The sequence below is a fragment of the Ornithorhynchus anatinus genome, chromosome 5 (assembly GCF_004115215.2).
Source record: "Ornithorhynchus anatinus isolate Pmale09 chromosome 5, mOrnAna1.pri.v4, whole genome shotgun sequence".
NCBI lineage: Eukaryota > Metazoa > Chordata > Mammalia > Monotremata > Ornithorhynchidae > Ornithorhynchus > Ornithorhynchus anatinus.
In genome coordinates this window covers 85,051,489-85,066,201 of record NC_041732.1, presented here as the reverse complement: position 1 = coordinate 85,066,201, position 14,713 = coordinate 85,051,489, and the positions used below count along the sequence as shown (strand labels likewise).

The 14,713-nt window shown below is 44.0% G+C and overlaps 1 protein-coding gene across 1 annotated transcript in view; it reads left to right on the top strand.

The window, feature by feature from the left end:
- The window catches only part of DOK6 (docking protein 6), a 371,981-nt gene that overhangs the window by 177,948 nt on the left and 179,320 nt on the right, over positions 1 to 14,713 (top strand). The gene's annotated exons all lie outside the window — the stretch shown is intronic.

The following is a 14,713-nucleotide window of genomic DNA, read 5'->3' as shown; positions in this document are numbered from 1 at the left end:
AGAAGTTAAGTGACTTGCCCAAGGTCACACAGCAGGCATGTGATAGAACCGGGATTAGATCCCAAGCCTTTCTGACTCCCAGGCCCATGCTCTATTCACTAAGCCATACTGCTTCTCAATATACAATATTAAGTACAATATAACAATGAACAGACACATTCCCTGCCCGCAACGAGCTTATAGTCTAGAGGCTGTAAGACTCCCTGGGCCACATCAGTACTCTAAAAGGGACCTACCTGTAGACTGCAAGCTCCTTATGAGCAGGGATCTTGTCTTTCCCTTGCTTTCCCATGCACTTAGTACAGGGTTCTGCCCACAGTCAGCGCTCAATAAATACCATGGATTGATTGAAGGGTTCAACCAGACCTCTCCTTCCCACCTCCCCTCCAACCCCACCCAGGCCTGGGGACAGGCAGAGATGGGCCCAGACTACTTGGTTAGGAGGAGTTGGCTCCATCTTTAGGCACGCCCACCCCCAGCAGAACCCCACTGGCCCCAAGAGTCTGAGGGAATCTCTGAGCTTCCTGATCAGCAGCAGGAGCAGCAGCGGCAGCTAGCACAGGCATTCTCAGCAGCAGCATTCTCAACCAGAATTGCAAGTTGGCTTCGGACCCCAGTGAGGTACAGCACACATGAACTTTGCTACCAGGTATTACAAGAGAAATGCAGGGAAGGATATCAAGAAGCAGTGTGGCTTCTTGAGAGGGTTCAACCAGGCCTCTCCTTCCCACCTCCCCTCCAACCCCACCCAGGCCTGGGGACAGGCAGAGATGGGCCCAGACTACTTGGTTAGGAGGAGCTGGCTCCATCTTAAGCGGCGTGGCTTAATAGATAGAACACAGGCCTGGGAGTCAGAAGGGACCTCGGTTCTAATCCTGGCTCCGCCACAATTTGCTGTGTAGCCTCGGGGACTTTACCTCTCTGTGCCTCAGTTACCTCATCTGTAAAATGGGGATTCAGACTGTGAGCTCCCTGTGGACAGGGTCTGTGTCCAAGTGCTTAGTACAGTGCCTGGCACATAGTAAGCACTTAAATACACAGTGATTATTATCATTAAGACTGCTGCACAATGTCCCTATTCCTTACCAATGCATCCTCATCTTTAGAAGACTCAGGCTTGCCTCCTGAAAAAGAAGGCTGCCATGGAAAGTTTACCAAGAGAGGCAGGGTGGTCTGGTAAAAAACAAACATAGGACTCTGGGAGTGAGGAGACCCAGATTCTAGTCCTACTCTGCCACTTACCTGCTGCGTGACCTTGGACAAGTCACAACTTCTCTGTGCCTCTGTCTCCTCATCTGTAAAATGGGATAAAATACCTTTCCTCCCTCTTCGACACTGAACTCCAAGGAGGAGAGGGACTATGTCTGGTCTGATAATCTTCAATACCTAGCAATTGGCACGTAGGAAGTGCTTAATGAGTATCGACACATTATTATTTTCCTAAGATCACTCCAGGATGATACATCTGATAGGGAAGCAGCATGGCTCAGTGGAAAGAGCACGGGCTTGGGAGCCAGAGGTCATGGGTTCGAATCCCTGCTCTGCCACTCATCAGCTGAGTGACCGTGGGCAAGTCACTTAACTTCTCTGTGCCTCAGTTACCTCATCTGTAAAATAGGGGATTAACTGTGAGCCTCAAGTGGGACAACCTGATTACCCTGTATCTACCCCAGCGCTTAGAACAGTGCTCTGCACATAGTAAGCGCTTAACAAATACCAACATCTGGTTGAGACAGAATTAGACAAGCTTTGTCCTATCTTGTTCTCCTCCCCAGTGGAGTGAAGTGGGGCTGGGGATTGGATCTTGCATCCACCCCATTGCTTAGTACAGTGCCTGGCACATAGTAACTGCTTAAAAAAGTACCATCATCATCATCATCTAATATTCCTCACAGCAGCCATATTTGAGGACTCACCCAGGAATCTAGGAGCTAGTGTTAGAATGTTCTTCCAAAACTCCAGGAAACTTTCAATTCCATTGCCTGAAAGCTTCTTCAAAGGACCTCGTGCCACCCTTACGGAACTCAATCAATCGACCAATCATTTATTGAGTTCTTATTGTGTGCAGAGCACTTATTGTGTGCAGAGCACTGTACTGAACACTTGGACGAGTTTAACTCGGCATTAGACACGGTCCCTGCTCACAATGAATTTACAATCCGGAGGGAACTCCTGCATGCCAGCTTTGCTCCAGAAGTCTGCATGCAGGAAGATGTGCAGATAATAATGAAACATTTCTTAAAATCAGCAAGGCGCGATGGACTCACAATTAGTCTGAAGAAGACCAAGTTTAAGTGCCAGTTTAGGCCTGTGAACACTACATATACCCAAAGATCTCCATTGATGACTCAGAGGTGACAACACATAGAAAACTAAGTCTACAAGCCTAACTTATCCTTTGGAAGACCAAGAGTGGGCCAGCATGGCACCATTATTCAAACCAAAATTAAGGTCTACTGAGCAATTGTAGAGGCCAACCTTCATGGAAGTGATATTTGGATAGATTACTTATACCACACCCAGTTTCTAGAGCAATTTCATTAGTGGCTGGAGAAGCAGTGTGCCTGAGTGGATAGTGCATGGGCGTGGGAGTCAAAAGGACCTGGGTTCTAATCCTGGCTCTGCCACTTGTCTACTGTGTGACCTTGCGCAAGTCATTTTACTTCTCTGTGCTTAGTTGCCATATCTGCAAAATGGGAATCAAGACCATAAGCCCTATTTGGGACAGGCAGTGTGTCCATCCCAATTTGTTTGTATCTAACCCCAGTGCTTAGTACAGTGCCTGCAAATAGTAAGCGTTTAATAACTACCATTATTATTACCTGTACACTACACCTGGTTAAATGACAGATAAGATAACAAACAGTAAGGTCCTGGAGCACAGATAATGACAATAATAATAATAATAATAATAATGGTGTTTGTTAAGCACTTACTATGTGCCAGGCACTATACTAAACTCTGGGATTAATACAAGCAAATAGGACTGGATACAGTCCCTGGGTCACATGGGGTTCATAGTCTTAATCCATCATCATAATAATAATAATAATTGTGATATTTGTTAAGCAATGACTATGTGCTGACACTGTCCTAAGAGCTGGGGAAGATACAAGGTAATCAGGTTGGACATTGCCCCTGTCCCACATAGGGCTCACTGTCTTAATCCCCATTTTACAGACAGGGGAACTAAGGCACAGAGAAGTGAAGCGACTTGCCTGAGGTCAAACAGCAAACAAGTGGTCAAGCTGGGATTAGAACCCAGGTCCTTTGGACTCCCAGACCCGTGCTGTATCCACTAGGCCATGCGCCTTGCATCGCACTGCTTCACAACTGCATCAGATGAGACATTTGCAAGCAACAAAATTTTAATAGTATTATTGCTATTATATTTGGTAAGCACTTACTATGTGTCAAGCACTGTTCTAAGCGCTGCTTATACAATAAGATACCCAAGTAAAGCTATGGGCACCTGAAATAGGGAAGGTCTATAATCCCAGCTCTGCCACTTGACTGATGTGTGACCTCAGGCAAGTCACTTAACTTCCCTGTGCCTCAGTTACCTCATCTGTAAAATAGGAATTAAAACTGAGAGCTTCAAGTGTGATTATACCCATGTGTGACTGTATTGAATAAAAGGTCAAACAGCATGCCAGTGGCAGAGCTGGGATTAGAATCCAAGGCTTCTGAATCTCAGTCTCATGTTCTTTCCACTGGTTAATAATAATATTAATTATGGCATTTGTTAAGCGCTATGTGCCAAGCACTGTTCTAAGTGCTGGGGTAGATACAGGGTAATCAGGTTGTCCCACGTGGGGCTTACACTTTTAATTCCCATTTTACAGAGGAGGTAACTGAGGCACAGAGAAGTTAAGTGACTTGCCCAAGGTCACACAGCAGACAAGTGGCAGAGGCGGGATTAGAACCCACGTCCTCTGAATCCCAAACCCGTGCTCTTTCCACTAAGCCACACTGCTTCTCACTAGCCAATGAAATGGGCTTTGAGCAATATTCAGTGGGCTACCAGCAACTAGCCCATTTGATTTTTTTTTTTTCAAATGAAGAAACAAGGCCACAGAAAATGATCCAATCAATCTTGTCAGCAACAGTTAGGTGTTCCCTGCCAAACACAGTCCACAGTTGCTTAGACTATGAACCTGTCACTGCCCGGAGATTGTCTATCTGTTGCCGAATTGTACATTCCAAGTGCTAATACAGTGCTCTGCACATAGTAAGTGCTCAATAAATACTATTGAATGAATGAATGAATAGCCACACTGCTTCTCAATAGTCACACTGCTTCTCTATAGCCACAGTGCTTCTCAATAATCTGTACTAATTAATTGGTATATAGCCCAGCGCTTAATACAGTGCACAGAAAAACCTTACGTGATATGGCATAGCCATGGACTTTTGGTCGACAGCAGTAAAAGTCAGACCAGCTTGCTGTTCAACATGTAGAACTAGGACAAGTCTTTGAGAACAGATACTTTTGGAAGATTCTGAAACTAAGGTGGCAGAATTTAAAATGATAACAGATGCAATGAGTAGCAAGTACAACGATTCAGCAGGACTGATCTTTATGTGCACATGATATGGAAGGAAGTATTGAGCTTATCACTGATGCCCAAACATGCAGATAAAATCAGCAAAGTGTCATCTTCAGCCTGAAGAATGGCTTTATGTAAATATTAACTTAAAAATCTATTTGCAACCGAGATGGATGGTAGTCACTGACTTGGATTATACTACGCAAAGCCAGGTTTGAAGGATTTTACCTTTCAGCATCTAACAAGACTTGATTTTTTTTCTTAAAGGCAACAGTGAGTTTTAATTTCTCATTTGACCATCTCATGACACTGGGAAAGAAAGGCCACAGTAAGCCAATTAGGCTAACCGGTTTTCTTGCCTCCCCAGTGGGCAACATTACCGCTGGGTATTTTGAGGTGAGGTAAAATTGCTTGACTTCATGATAGCTGTGCTTTTCTGTCTAATGGCTAGTAGTCAACATTCCTAATTAGCCTGATGAAATCCTTCCATGCAAGAAGACAATGAAATGGGCTTTGAGCAATATTCAGTGGGCTACCAGCAAATTGATTTTTTTTTCAAATGAAGAAGGCCACAGAAAATGATCCAATCAATCTTGTCAGCAGCAGTTAGGTGTTCCCTGCCAGACACAGTGCACTGAAGGTTCCTGTTACTCAAATACCAATCCTTCTCCTTGCTGAAAAACTAAGACTGAATTTCTACTCTACCCCAGGCATCCTGCATACCTTTCTCTCTATATCTTCTCATGACCAGACTCCAGTGCTTAATTGTGCACTTTTATCAATAGCAATGTTTCTCATATGCTTGCTATCAGGTAAGCATTAGGGAAGATAACAAATTATTGGACAGGATATGGTCCCTAGCCTTCACGGGACCTGCGATCTAAGGGTTGGAGAGAGCAATCATTGTATCCCCATTTTACTGATGAGGAAACCGAGGCCCAAAGCATAAATGACTGGCCCAAGGTAACACACAAGTCACTGGAAGAGTTGGGATTAGAACCCAAGTCTCCAGACTCCCAGGCCCATGCTTTTTCCACTAGACCATCCTGCCTCCATTTTAAAAAAAAGAAAAAAAAAAATCCTCACTTCTATCTCCAGATGAAATCTGTGATGGGTCTTTTCCCTACCACTGAAAGAAGCTTAACTTCTTCCCTCAAGTCTTTTAAACCCTTCTCAGGATGGCTCCTAGAGAGTTTCCAGTATTCTACCAGTCTTGGCTATGGGAGGGGGAGTCAAACAGAAGCCTACCCATTCCATTACTAGCTTGGGCAAAGGCTAGTGAGAGAAAGGCAATCTGCTTCTAGTCAAAACTCACGTGCTGGACAGCAGAAGCATGGGAGAGAGTGAAGGGAGGAGACTCAAGTTTACTGCATGGAAGGGGGCAATGGTAAATCAGTTCCGTATTTCATTCATTCATTCAATCATATTTATTGAGCACTTACTATGTGCGGAGCACTGTACTAAGCTTCTGGAATGTACAGTTCGGCAACAGATAAAGACAATCCTTGCCCAACAATGAGCTCACAGTCTAAACGGGAGACAGACAACAAAACAAAATAGGCAATGATACCATCAAGGTAAATAAAATCATAGATATATGCACATCATTAATAAAATAGAATAATAAAGAATATATACAAATATGAACAAGTTCTGTGGGGAGGGAAAGGGGGAAGAGCAGAGGGAGGGAGTAGGGGCAATGGGGAGAGGAGGAGGGGCAGAGGGAAAGGGAGGGCTCAGTCCGGGAAGGTTCCTGGAGGAGGTGAGCTCTCTGTAGGGCTTTGAAAAGGGGAAGAGAGTTAGTTGGCGGAGGTGAGGAGGGAGGGCATTCCAGGTCAGGGGTAGGAAGTGGGCTGGGGGTCGACGGCAGGACAGGCAAGAACGAGTCATCATAAGGAGGTTAGTAACAGAGGAACGGAGTGTATGGGGTGGGCTGTGGAATGAGAGAAGAGAGGTGAGGTAGGAGGGGGCAAGGTGATGGAGAGCTCTGAAGCAAAGAGTGAGTTTTTGTTTCATGCGAAGGTTGGTTGGCAACCACTGGAGGTTTTTGAGGAGGGGAGTGACATGCCCAGGGTGTTTCTGTAGAAAGATAATCTGGGCAGCGGAATGAAAAATAGATTGGAGTGGGGAGAGACAGGAGGATAGGACATCAGAGAGGAGGCTGATGCAATAATCCAGTCGGGATTTTATAAGAGCATAATTACATATATTTAAATATAATATATAATTATAATACAAATATAATATATATTTGTACCAAGAAAAGTCTATGGGGAATTCTGGGAAAGATGTGTTCTTAGAGTCGCTATGGGTCGGAGATGACAGCATAAGACAAGAGAAGTCTTTTAAAAGTTGCAAGTCCTCATGGAAAGTTTAGCATAAACATCCCCCGCCACCCCCCTCGTCTTTACAACTGTACACTGACCTGATCTACTGGATTTAATTGTTCTCCTCACTCATCCAGAAGTTCTAGATCAGGATTGGACAAATTCATGGGAAAAGCAGAGAAACGCTCAGACAGCCAATCAGACAACTAATACAGAGGGTAGGTCAATCAGAAGGAGAAGCTTCCAAATGGGATGATGTTAAGCACAGAACTATTAATGGAATTTGAAATAACTGAAACTTTCTTTAACTGATACACGATATGGGAGTGGGGATGGGTGGTGAGGTCAGGGTGTGACCTAGAGGAAAATATCACAGACCTGAGAGTCATAGGACCTGGGTCCTAATCTCAGCTCTGCCATTTGCCTGCTGGGCCACTTACACAAGCGGTAGCATGTCCTAGTGGATAGAGTTTGGGCCTAGGAGTCAGAAGGTCATGAGTTCTAATTCCCACTCCACTTATCTGCTGTGTGACCTTGGGCAAGTCGCTTCACTTCTCTGTGCTTCAGTTACTTCACCTGTAAATGGGGATCGAGACCGGGAGCCTCATGTGGAACCGGGACTGTGTCTAACCCAATTTGCGTCTATCCACCCTAGCACTTAGTACAGTGCCTGGTACTTAGTAAATGCTTAATAATTACCAAAATTATTATTATTATTATTATTGTTAAGTTATTGAGCTACCTTGTGCCTTAGTTTTCTCAGCTCTTAAATGGGGACTCAACCCATACTTCCTCCTACTTAGAATCTGAGCCCCTTGTGGGACAGGGACTATATCCAATCTGATTATCTTGTATCTACTCCAACATCTGCTGGGGTGGATTCAAACATAACAAATCAATCAATTGGTATTTATTGAGCACCTATGATGTTCAGAGCACTGTACTAAGCACTTGAGAGCATACAACAAAGATGGCAGATACATTCCCTGCCCACAATGAGCTTACAGTCTAGAGGGGGAGACGGACATTAATATGAATAATTTAGAATATTCAGTTCCAAGACATGTACACAAGTGCTATGGGACAATCATCAAATACCAAAAGTCACAGATCAAAGTAAATAGTTGACACTGAAGGGAGAGGGAGTCAGAAAAAGAAGGCTTAATCAGGGAAGGCCTCTTGAGGGAAATGAAACCTTAATAATCCTTTGAAGCTTTGAAGAGTGGTAGTCTGATGTATTTGGAGGGAGGGAGTTCCAGGGTAGGGAGAGGATGTGGGAATGGGGTTGGCAGTGAGATAGACAAGATCAGATCAGTCTCCCCATCCCCTATGCCCCACACACATGAGATTTACAATCTGGGTGGAAGTCAAAATATTAAAAACTACCGTACAAGCTGATTGTAAACAACTATCAGTCAATCCATCAATGGTATTAATTTAGCACTTATTAAGTGCTTCTCCGGCACGCTTTTCTCCCCAGCCCTTTTTCTTGGCTTGAAAGTTGTACATTCTTGAGCTTTCTCAGTTTTCTGTTCTCGTCTCTCCTGCTTTTTCCTAGGGTGACCATACTAGGGCCAGCCCCATGCCCAGAAGTGGGTCTGTCCGTGGGCACCAGGCAGGTCTGTCTGCTGATCTAGGGTCTCTCAGAGAGGCAGGGGGCTAGTAGAGGAACCCACATGGGGAAATGAGTCCTTTAGGTTTCTTGGGCTCAGCGGTTGGCAGAGCTCTTGGGTAGAATGTCAGGAAGGTTCTAGATACCTGCTTGACAGGAGAGACCCATTACTGTGACTTCAGAGCAAAGCTTGTCAGGGACATGAGTTTATCTTTTTCTTTGGTTTCAACCCAAATGAATGATGCATTGGGTGACATTATTGTCTCTCTTGGGCACACGTAATGATGCTACATCCCCAAGTGTCCATGACTTGGCAGATTTGTACCGACACCCCTGAATTCTATAGTTCTGTGAAGGACAGCTGAGTTATTTGGAAGTTTATCTTTTGGGACATATTATTATCCAGGCTGCAATCAGACATACAGGCAATAAGAAGTGTTGAAGTGGCAGTATATGTTTCTGATATTCTTGAAATCTTTCTCTTCTCTCATCCTCTCCACCCATCTTAATCCTCTCTATTTCTCTTTTGACATCTCCCTCCATTTCTCTTTCTCCCTGGCAGATTTGCATGTAAAATATATTTCTGTTCTTATGCATTCCATTCCCAGATCATTGAATGGAGACAGAAAATGAGTTTTTCGCTGGCATCCTTCCATCCCTAACATTTCACGTCTTCCTTCGAGGATGGATTCTCCTCCTGGAATTATTTCTCCGCCAGCCTTGGCTTGCTCTTTAGTAAATCCCCCAACCTTTCTAGTATCAACCCTGTGATGTAGGTCTCTAAATTATTTTGGTTGAAGTCTGTTCAATAAGGTTTTTCATAATGGGCACGGGTGCTCCTAGAGGCTTAAACTGGTTGTTAATACCGACATTCAAGCTCAGAAACCTGCTTAGCAACAAGATTCAAGACTTGCCATCCTGAACACAGCAGGGATTTCTCAGATCTTTTGACGTGATGGCCATATTAACGACTTCTTCCCCACTGGCTCGAGGGTCGCCTTGATATATTATATGGCGAAATAGCAGGGCCTGTGGTGATGGGAGCCACTCTTTCTCAAGGCCCAGATGTGACTGGAAATATTTTTTAACAATCAATCATTCTATACATTTTTACACTAATGATGTGTTTTCACTGATGTTATTGTTGCTGGGTTCAGTGTTTTCATTTACTGAATAAGCAGTAGGGAAATTATTTTGTAAATATTATCCCCAAAATGGATATTCATTTTTTTCAGAGAAATATCAAGCTCTGACTAGTTGAAAATCTGTAACTCAGAGAACAAGGTGAACAAATTAGGGACAAAGGCCAAATTCAGTGAAATTTCTATTTTCATCTTTAACTGGAAAATAAATATTCCTGGATTAATTAATTAATTAATTCAATAGTATTTGAGTGCTTACTATATGCAGAGCACTGTATTAAACGCTTGGAATGTACAATTCGGCAACAGAGAGAGAGAGACAATCTCTGCCCAGTGATGGGCTCACAGTCTAAACGGGGGAGACAGCAAAGCAAAACAGAACAAAACAAAAACAAGACATCATCAAGATAAATAGAATCAAGGAGATATACACCTTATTAACAAAATAAATAGGATAATATATGCAAATGAGCACAGTGCTGAGGGGAGGGGAAGGGGAAGAGCAGAGGGTAGGGGGAGGAGAGGGGGAGCAGAGGGAAAGGGGGGCTCAGTCTGGGAAGGCCTCCTGGAAGAGGTGAGCTCTCAGTAGGGCTTTGAGGAGGGGAAGAGAGTTAGTTTGGCAGTTATGAGGAGGGAGGGCATTCCAGGACAGCCGGGAGGATGTGGGCCAGGGGTCGATGGCAAGATAGGCACAAACAGGAGACAGTGAGGAGGTGAGTGGCAGAAGAGTGGAGTATACGGAGTGGGCAGTAGAAAGAGAGAAGGGAAGTGAGGTAGGAGGGAGCAAGGTGATGGAGAGCTTTGAAGCTGAGAGTGAGTTTTTGTTTTGTGCGGAGGTTGATAGGCAACCACTGGAGATTTTTGAGGAGAGGAGTGACATGCCCAGAGCGTTTCTGTAGAAAGATGATCCGGGCAGCGGAATGAAGAATAGATTGGAGTGGGGAGAGACAGGAGGAAGGGAGATCCAAGTGGAGGCTGGCACAGTAATCCAGTTGGGATATTATGAGAGCTTGTACCAGCATGATAGCAGTTTGGATGGAGAAGAAAGGGCAGATCTTGGCAATAGTGTAAAGGTGAGAACGGCAGGTGTTGGTGACAGATTTGTTGTGTGGGGTGAATGAGAGAGCTGAGTCAAGGACGACACCAAGGTTGTGGGCCTGTGAGATGGGAAGGATGGTAGTGCCGTCCACAGTGACAGGGAAGTCAGGGAGAGGACAGGGTTTGGGAGGGAAGATAAGGAGCTCAGTTCTAGACGTGTAATACATTAATCAATAGTATTTATGGAGCATCTACTATGTACTGAGTATACAATCTAGTGAGTAACAATATACAATCTATAATCTATGAATTACAATCCATAATTGAGATGCACTGTGTACCAATGATCTGGGAATCAAAAGGACCTGGATTTGAATCCTGGGTCCACCACTTGTCTGTTGGGTGACCTTGGGCAAGTCATTTAACTTCTCTGTACCTCAGTTAACTAATCTGTAAAATGGGAGTAGAGAATGTGAGCCCCATGGGGAGAAGTGGACTGAGTCCAACCTGATTGTCTTGTACCTACCATAGTGCCTGACACATAGTAAATGCTTAACAAATACCATAATAAAAAATCTAGATGTAGAAAACACTGGACAAAATGAAGACACTCTTCAGCCTCAGCAGTTTCTCTTTGAGTGCTGGTTCCCACATCCCTTTGATCAGATTTCTCACTCTCATGCTCAGAGGGCAGTCTTTGGAATTCTATTAAAAGATTCAACTGTTCCCTTCATTAATTTGAAAAACACATGGGTTTCAATGAAAGGAAAAGTTGTAAAGTTTCATGCTTAAAAAAACAGCTCATACTGTCTCAGTCCATTCACTCTAACAGGAATTTTAAAGTCCCATGACATGCAGAGGTGCCTGTTCACAGACACTAAGACCTTACAGATTTGTAAATAATATTTACATCAGCAAGTCAAGGAAGCTCTACATCTGAACAAACCCTGAAGATTGTGTTTATATTGTTTTATAGTACTCATAAAAATAGCATTTACTGAGTGCCCATTCGATGCAGTATACTAGACTAAGCACTTGGGAAGTGCTAAACAGTCAACACATTCCCTCTCCACAAGGAGCTTGTGCTATAATGAAGACAGACAGAAAAGTATTTAAAAGCAACTTAACAAAAATAAATAATTGATTGTACAATTAAATAAGTGCATATATACGGGACAGGGATATGTAAGAATAAGTGTAACTTTGGACTCCATTATTCATTCGTTCATTCATTCAATCATACTTATTGAGCACTTACTGTCCTGTACTTGGGAAAGTACAATATAGCAATGAAGAGAGACAATCCCTGCCCTCAACGAGCTCACAGTCTGCGGCGGACGGGGGACAGACATCAATACAAGTAAACAGACACCAAAATAAATAAAATTATAGATATATATAAGTGTCTTGGGACAATAATTTTCTAGTAGGAGGTGGAGGTGGAGAAGGAGGCAGCAGAGTACTTATTGAGCATCCACTGGCTACAGTGCACTACACCTAACTAGGGAAGACTCCCTGGACAAAATGAACCAGCAATATAGGGTGACTTATGGCCCAATGCACTAGTGAGAAGACCTTGCTTCAGTGGGCAGACACAGCCCACCCACGTCCAGAAGGATAGTCGCCAGGGTGGGGAATCCTGGGAGACCACGGCATGCTGAGTGTTTGCCAGGCATTGGCTGCATCCCAGGATCTAGATGCTTCCTCCTCCCCCAAGATAAAGAAACTGGAACTAACAAAAGATAGAAACAAAACCCCAGAGGCAGAGGTTGGGATGAGATTTCCAAAGTCAGCCATACTGACTGGACTTGTAAGCACTCTCCCTGTCCAGGCTTCGGGCCCTTTGTGTGGGCATATTCCTGTGCCCAAACATAGAGAATTTTCATTCTCAGATCTTGTTCTTCCTCTGACTCTTTTTCAGTGGAGAAGAGTAGAGGGAGAGTGGGAGAGAAATTGTTAAGTGGCCCTTTCAGCTTGCCTTTTCTTTCTTAAGCTCATTGTGGGTAGGGAACATGTCTACCAACTCTGTTGTATTGTACTCTCTCCAGTGCCTAGTACAGTACTCTACACACAATAACCACTCAATAAATACCACTGATTGGTTTCTTTCAGGAATTTATTGAGTGCTTACTATGTGAAAAGCACTGTACTAAGGGCTTGGGAGAGTACAATACTACGAGCTGGCAGATCCGGTCCCTGTCCATGACAAGCTTGCAGTCTAGAGGTGGAGACAAAATTATAAGTGAATGCAATAAGATAGGGGCATTACACTAGGGTGGGTGGGAGGAGGAGAATAGAGAAGCAGTGTGGCTCAGTGGAATGAGCATGTGCTTGGGAGTCAGAAGTCATGGGTTCAAATCCCGACTCAGCTGCTTGTCACTGTGTGACTTTGGGCAAGTCACTTAACTTCTCTGTGCCTCAATTACCTCATCTGTAAAATGGGGATTAAGACTGTGACTCCCACATGGGACAACCTGATCACTTTGTATCCTCTCCATTGCTTAGAACAGTGCTTTGCACCATAGCGAACACTTAACAAATGCCATTATTATTAGTAATGACAAAGATTGTTCTGAGCAAACTATCGATAGATATGTGATTTGTCTACATTTCCCATTCCCAGGGCTCTTGAACTAGGTCCTTAGGATACAAGGACAGGGCTTGTCAAACTGGATTATGCACTAGTCTCACCAGACTGATTTAGCCAGAACCAAACCAATCAGAAAGACATGCAGGTCTGTGTACCTGAGAAGATCAAACCCAGCAGGCAGAGTAGATAAAATTGAAATGCAAAGATGTTACTAGGCAGGGGATAGAGAGGAATTCCTTTGACTGCTGGGCTGCCTCGCATTTCCCAGAGCAATCGTTGGGAGTAGTTTTTGTTTTTGTGCCAGGCACTGTACTTAATGCTTGGGTAGATACAAGGTAATCAGGTTGGATGCAGTCCCTGTGCCACATAGGGCTTGCAGTCTTAATCCCCATTTTATAGATGAGGTAACTGAGGCACAGTGAAGTTAAGTGATTTGTCCAAAGTCACAGACCAAAGGTGGAGCCAGAATTAGAACCCATGTTCTCTGACTCCCAGACCCATGCTCTTTCCAGAAGGCCATAGTACTTCTCAAACAGGTGTGAAAAGTGAAAAGAGGTGGCCCAGATGTGAGCACAACTGTCTTCAGGTCAATTGCTCTAGAATTCCAAAAGGGCAGAGAGATTACGTTTTCCCCTGGCTATATTTGATTCCAGTGCAATATCAGATGGGCGGGTGCCTGAACTCACAGACCCCAGCTTGAAAAATGCTGTCCTTTGGATAGAGAGGGCAAAAGACTATTGACCTTCTCAAAGCACAAGGGGCAGGATGATTTTTAATGGGGAGAGAGTGGAAGAAAGAGATTTGAAGTGTCAGACAGCCTTTCGATCATTCCAGTTGCTTGCCAAGGGTCTCCTTCCCTTCACCCTGCAAACCTGCATGGGGAAAAAAGTCTTTGAATTGTGACAGAATCAGCTGTTTAAAATATGCTCTGCTTTGTACTACTACTACTAATAATTGATAATTATGGCATTTTAAGTGCTTACTATATGTCAAGCACTGTTCTAAGCACTGGGGAAGTACAGGCTGGGGAAGATCAGATTGGACATAGTCCCTGTCCCACATCAGGCTCACGGTCTTAATCCCCATGTTACAGATGAGGTAAGTGAGGAACAAAGAAGTTAAGTGACTTGCCCAAGGTCACCCAGCAGACAAGTGGTGGACCTGGGATCAGAACCCACATTCTTCTGACTCCCAGGCCCAGGTTCTATCCACTAAGCCTTGCTGCTTCCCATGCTGCTTCCCTCTTTGAGGGCCCAGATATTTCTGCCAGTAATGAATCAGGAATTCAGAATCATCTCTGCATATGTCCTCTGGTTTTTGTCTCTGCACAGATTCAGAGAAGTCAGTGCTTCTGGGTTTTCACAAAATCCTCCAAGGCAGAATCCAGTGACACTCAGAATCTAACTGCATATCATAAAAGTGTTTGCAGCAACAGTACTTTGGGCTACAGAGGT